Here is a 6,456-nt window from a genome sequence, read left to right on the forward strand (position 1 = left end):
CCCGGCGAGGATAGTCAGACACAGGGTAGGAGACTCTGTCTTGTGCTCTCCCAGGAGCTTGTTGTGATAATCTTTGGATCCTGGCCTTTGTTGGGGTTACGCGGCAGTTGGAGGGTGTAACTGTCTAGCTACTGACAGGTCCAGTCCCAAACCGTGAAGGCATAGCGATCTCAGTCCCGGGTCCCACACACCTGGGTTCCTCTGCCAGTTCGGTTATGTCTGAGGCTTATCCAAGTGTGTGGAGAGTGGCTCGAGTAAGGCCTTGGTTGGGGCCTGGAAGTTTTCAGCTGTTGGGGCCTGGCAAGGATAGTCAGACACAGGGTAGGAGACTCTGCCTTGTGCTCTCCCGGGAGCTTGTTGTGATAATCTTTGGATCCTGGCCTTTGTTGGGGTTACACGGCAGTTGGTGGGTGTAACCGTCTAGCTACTGACAGGTCCAGTCCCAAACCGTGCAGGCTTAGAGATCTCAGTCCCGGGTCCCACACACCTGGGTTCCTCTGCCAGTTCGGTTATGTCTGAGGCTTATCCAAGTGTGTGGAGAGTGGCTCCAGTAAGGCCTTGGTTGGGGCCTGGAAGTCTTCAGCTGTTGGGCCCTGGCGAGGATAGTCAGACACAGGGTAGGAGACTCTGCCTTGTGCTCTCCCGGGAGCTTGTTGTGATAATCTTTGGATCCTGGCCTTTGTTGGGGTTACACGGCAGTTCGAGGGTGTAAGTGTCTAGCTACTGACAGGTCCAGTCCCAAAACGTGCAGGCTTAGAGATCTCAGTCCCGGGTCCCACACACCTGGGTTGCTCTGCCAGTTCGGTTATGTCTGAGGCTTATCCAAGTGTGTGGAGAGTGGCTCCAGTGAGGCCTTGGTTGGGGCCTGGAAGTCTTCAGCTGTTGGGCCCTGGCGAGGATGATCAGACACAGGGTATGAGACTCTGCCTTGTGCTCTCCGGGGAGCTTGTTGTGATAATCTTTGGATCCTGGCCTTTGTTGGGGTTACACGGGAGTTGGAGGGTGTAACTGTCTAGCTACTGACAGGTCCAGTCCCAAACCGTGCAGGCTTAGAGTTCTCAGTCAGGGGTCCCACACACCTGGGTTTCTCTGCCAGTTCGGTTATATCTGAGGCTTATCCAAGTGTGTGGAGAGTGGCTCCAGTAAGGCCTTGGTTGGGGCCTGGAAGTCTTCAGCTGTTTGGGCCCTGGCAAGGATAGTCAGACACAGGGTAGGACACTCTGCCTTGTGCTCTCCCGGGAGCTTGTTGTGATAATCTTTGGACCCTGGCCTTTGTTGGGGTTACACGGCAGTTGGTGGGTGTAACCGTCTAGCTACTGACAGGTCCAGTCCCAAACCGTGCAGGCTTAGAGATCTCAGTCCCGGGTCCCACACACCTGGGTTCCTCTGCCAGTTCGGTTATGTCTGAGGCTTATCCAAGTGTGTGGAGAGTGGCTCCAGTAAGGCCTTGGTTGGGGCCTGGAAGTCTTCAGCTGTTGGGCCCTGGCGAGGATAGTCAGACACAGGGTAGGAGACTCTGCCTTGTGCTCTCCCGGGAGCTTGTTGTGATAATCTTTGGATCCTGGCCTTTGTTGGGTTTACGCGGCAGTTCGAGGGTGTAACTGTCTAGCTACTGACAGGTCCAGTCCCAAACCGTGCAGGCTTAGAAATCTCAGTCCCGGGTCCCACACACCTGGGTTGCTCTGCCAGTTCGGTTATGTCTGAGGCTTATCCAAGTGTGTGGAGAGTGGCTCCAGTAAGGCCTTGGTTGGGGCCTGGAAGTCTTCAGCTGTTGGGCCCTGGCGAGGATAGTCAGACACAGGGTAGGAGACTCTGCCTTGTGCTCTCCCGGGAGCTTGTTGTGATAATCTTTGGATCCTGGCTTTTGTTGGGGTTACACGGCAGTTGGAGGGTGTAACTGTCTAGCTACTGACAGGTCCAGTCCCAAACCGTGAAGGCATAGCGATCTCAGTCCCGGGTCCCACACACCTGGGTTCCTCTGCCAGTTCGGTTATGTCTGAGGCTTATCCAAGTGTGTGGAGAGTGGCTCCAGTAAGGCCTTGGTTGGGGCCTGGAAGTCTTCAGCTTCTGGGCCCTGGCAAGGATAGTCAGACACAGGGTAGGAGACTCTGCCTTGTGCTCTCCCGGGAGCTTGTTGTGATAATCTTTGGATCCTGGCCTTTGTTGGGGTTACACGGCAGTTGCTGGGTGTAACCGTCTAGCTACTGACAGGTCCAGTCCCAAACCGTGCACGCTTAGAGATCTCAGTCCCGGGTCCCACACACCTGGGTTCCTCTGCCAGTTCGGTTATGTCTGAGGCTTATCCAAGTGTGTGGAGAGTGGCTCCAGTAAGGCCTTGGTTGGGGCCTGGAAGTCTTCAGCTGTTGGGCCCTGGCGAGGATAGTCAGACACAGGGTAGGAGACTCTGCCTTGTGCTCTCCCGGGAGCTTGTTGTGATAATCTTTGGATCCTGGCCTTTGTTGGGGTTAGGCGGCAGTTCGAGGGTGTAACTGTCTAGCTACTGACAGGTCCAGTCCCAAACCGTGCAGGCTTAGAAATCTCAGTCCCGGGTCCCACACACCTGGGTTGCTCTGCCAGTTCGGTTATGTCTGAGGCTTATACAAGTGTGTGGAGAGTGGCTCCAGTAAGGCCTTGGTTGGGGCCTGGAAGTCTTCAGCTGTTGGGCCCTGGCAAGGATAGTCAGACACAGGGTAGGAGACTCTGCCTTGTGCTCTCCCGGGAGCTTGTTGTGATAATCTTTGGATCCTGGCCTTTTTTGGGGTTACACGGCAGTTGGAGGGTGTAACTGTCTAGCTACTGGGTCCAGTCCCAAACCGTGCAGGCTTAGAGATCTCAGTCCCGGGTCCTACACACCTGGGTTCCTCTGCCAGTTCGGTTATGTCTGAGGCTTATCCAAGTGTGTGGAGAGTGGCTCCAGTAAGGCCTTGGTTGGGGCCTGGAAGTCTTCAGCTGTTGCGCCCTGGCGAGGATAGTCAGACACAGGGTAGGAGACTCTGTCTTGTGCTCTCCCGGGAGCTTGTTGTGATAATCTTTGGATCCTGGCCTTTGTTGGGGTTACGCGGCAGTTGGAGGCTGTAACTGTCTAGCTACTGACAGGTCCAGTCCCAAACCGTGAAGGCATAGCGATCTCAGTCCCGGGTCCCACACACCTGGGTTCCTCTGCCAGTTCGGTTATGTCTGAGGCTTATCCAAGTGTGTGGAGAGTGGCTCCAGTAAGGCCTTGGTTGGGGCCTGGAAGTCTTCAGCTGTTGGGCCCTGGCGAGGATAGTCAGACACAGGGTAGGAGACTCTGCCTTGTGCTCTCCCGGGAGCTTGTTGTGATAATCTTTGGATCCTGGCCTTTGTTGGGATTACACGGCAGTTGGTGGGTGTAACCGTCTAGCTACTGACAGGTCCAGTCCCAAACCGTGCAGGCTTAGAGATCTCAGTCCCGGGTCCCACACACCTGGGTTCCTCTGCCAGTTCGGTTATGTCTGAGGCTTATCCAAGTGTGTGGAGAGTGGCTCCAGTAAGGCCTTGGTTGGGGGCTGGAAGTCTTCAGCTGTTGGGCCCTGGCGAGGATAGTCAGACACAGGGTAGGAGACTCTGCCTTGTGCTCTCCCGGGAGCTTGTTGTGATAATCTTTGGATCCTGGCCTTTGTTGGGGTTACACGGCAGTTGGTGGGTGTAACTGTCTAGCTACTGACAGGTCCAGTCCCAAACCGTGCAGGCTTAGAGATCTCAGTCCCGGGTCCCACACATCTGGGTTCCTCTGCCAGTTCGGTTATGTCTGAGGCTTATTCAAGTGTGTGGAGAGTGGCTCCAGTAAGGCCTTGGTTGGGGCCTGGAAGTCTTCAGCTGTTGGGCCCTGGCGATGATAGTCAGACACAGGGTAGGAGACTCTGCCTTGTGCTCTCCCGGCAGCTTGTTGTGATAATCTTTGGATCCTGGCCTTTGTTGGGGTTACGCGGCAGTTGGAGGGTGTAAGTGTCTAGCTACTGACAGGTCCAGTCCCAAACCGTGCAGGCTTAGAGATCTCAGTCCCGGGTCCCACACACCTGGGTTCCTCTGCCAGTTCGGTTATGTCTGAGGCTTATCCAAGTGTGTGGAGAGTGGTTCCAGCAAGGCCTTGGTTGGGGCCTGGAAGTCTTCAGCTGTTGGGCCCTGGCGAGGATAGTCAGACACAGGGTAGGAGACTCTGCCTTGTGCTCTCCCGGGAGCTTGTTGTGATAATCTTTGGATCCTGGCCTTTGTTGGGGTTACACGGCAGTTGGAGGGTGTAACTGTCTATCTACTGACAGGTCCAGTCCCAAACAGTGCAGGCTTAGAGATCTCAGTCCCGGGTCCCACACACCTGGTTTCCTCTGCCAGTTCGGTTATGTCTGAGGCTTATCCAAGTGTGTGGAGAGTGGCTCCAGTAAGGCCTTGGTTGGGGCCTGGAAGTCTTCAGCTGTTGGGCCCTGGCGAGGATAGTCAGACACAGGGTAGGAGACTCTGCCTTGTGCTCTCCCGGGAGCTTGTTGTGATAATCATTGGATCCTGGCCTTTGTTGGGGTTACATGGCAGTTGGAGGGTGTAACTGTCTAGCTACTGACAGGTCCAGTCCCAAACCGTGCAGGTTTAGAGATCTCAGTCCCGGGTCCCACACACCTGGGTTCCTCTGCCAGTTCGGTTATGTCTGAGGCTTATCCAAGTGTGTGGAGAGTGGCTCCAGTAAGGCCTTGGTTGGGGCCTGGAAGTCTTCAGCTGTTGGGCCCTGGCAAGGATAGTCAGACACAGGGTAGGAGACTCTGCCTTGTGCTCTCCCGGGAGCTTGTTGTGATAATCTTTGGATCCTGGCCTTTGTTGGGGTTACACGGCAGTTGGAGGGTGTAACTGTCTAGCTTCTGACAGGTCCAGTCCCAAACCGTGCAGGCTTAGAGATCTCAGTCCCGGGTCCCACACACCTGGGTTCCTCTGCCAGTTCGGTTATGACTGAGGCTTATCCAAGTGTGTGGAGAGTGGCTCCAGTAAAGCCTTGGTTGGGGCCTGGAAGTCTTCAGCTGTTGGGCCCTGGCGAGGATAGTCAGACACAGGGTAGGAGACTCTGCCTTGTGCTCTCCCGGGAGCTTGTTGTGATAATCTTTGGATCCTGGCCTTTGTTGGGGTTACACGGCAGTTGGAGGGTGTAACTGTCTAGCTACTGACGGGTCCAGTCCCAAACCGTGCAGGCTTAGAGTTCTCAGTCCCGGGTCCCACACACCTGGGTTCCTCTGCCAGTTCGGTTATATCTGAGGCTTATCCAAGTGTGTGGAGAGTGGCTCCAGTAAGGCCTTGGTTGGGGCCTGGAAGTCTTCAGCTGTTGGGCCCTGGCGAGGATAGTCAGACACAGGGTAGGAGACTCTGCCTTGTGCTCTCCCGGGAGCTTGTTGTGATAATCTTTGGATCCTGGCCTTTGTTGGGGTTACACGGCAGTTGGAGGGTGTAACTGTCTAGCTACTGGGTCCAGTCCCAAACCGTGCAGGCTTAGAGATCTCAGTCCCGGGTCCCACACACCTGGGTTCCTCTGCCAGTTCGGTTATGTCTGAGGCTTATCCAAGTGTGTGGAGAGTGGCTCCAGTAAGGCCTTGGTTGGGGCCTGGAAGTCTTCAGCTGTTGGGCCCTGGCAAGGATAGTCAGACACAGGGTAGGAGACTCTGCCTTGTGCTCTCCCGGGAGCTTGTTGTGATAATCTTTGGATCCTGGCCTTTGTTGGGGTTACACGGCAGTTGGAGCGTGTAACTGTCTAGCTACTGACAGGTGCAGTCCCAAACCGTGCAGGCTTAGCGATCTCAGTCCCGGGTCCCACACACCTGGGTTCCTCTGCCAGTTCGGTTATGTCTGAGGCTTATCCAAGTGTGTGGAGAGTGGCTCCAGTAAGGCCTTGGTTGGTGCCTGGAAGTCTTCAGCTGTTGGGCCCTTGCAAGGATAGTCAGACACAGGGTAGGAGACTCTGCCTTGTGCTCTCCCGGGAGCTTGTTGTGATAATCTTTGGATCCTGGCCTTTGTTGGGGTTACACGGCAGTTGGAGGGTGTAACTGTCTAGCTACTGACAGGTCCAGTCCCAAACAGTGCAGGCTTAGAGATCTCAGTCCCGGGTCCCACACACCTGGTTTCCTCTGCCAGTTCGGTTATGTCTGAGGCTTATCCAAGTGTGTGGAGAGTGGCTCCAGTAAGGCCTTGGTTGGGGCCTGGAAGTCTTCAGCTGTTGGGCCCTGGCGAGGATAGTCAGACACAGGGTAGGAGACTCTGCCTTGTGCTCTCCCGGGAGCTTGTTGTGATAATCTTTGGATCCTGGCCTTTGTTGCGGTTACGCGGCAGTTGGAGGGTGTAACTGTCTAGATACTGACAGGTCCAGTCCCAAACCGTGAAGGCATAGCGATCTCAGTCCCGGGTCCCACACACCTGGGTTCCTCTGCCAGTTCGGTTATGTCTGAGACTTATCCAAGTGTGTGGAGA

The sequence above is a fragment of the Sorex fumeus genome, unplaced genomic scaffold (genome assembly GCF_029834395.1).
Source record: "Sorex fumeus unplaced genomic scaffold, SorFum_2.1 ptg000063l, whole genome shotgun sequence".
Taxonomy (NCBI): Eukaryota; Metazoa; Chordata; class Mammalia; order Eulipotyphla; family Soricidae; genus Sorex; species Sorex fumeus.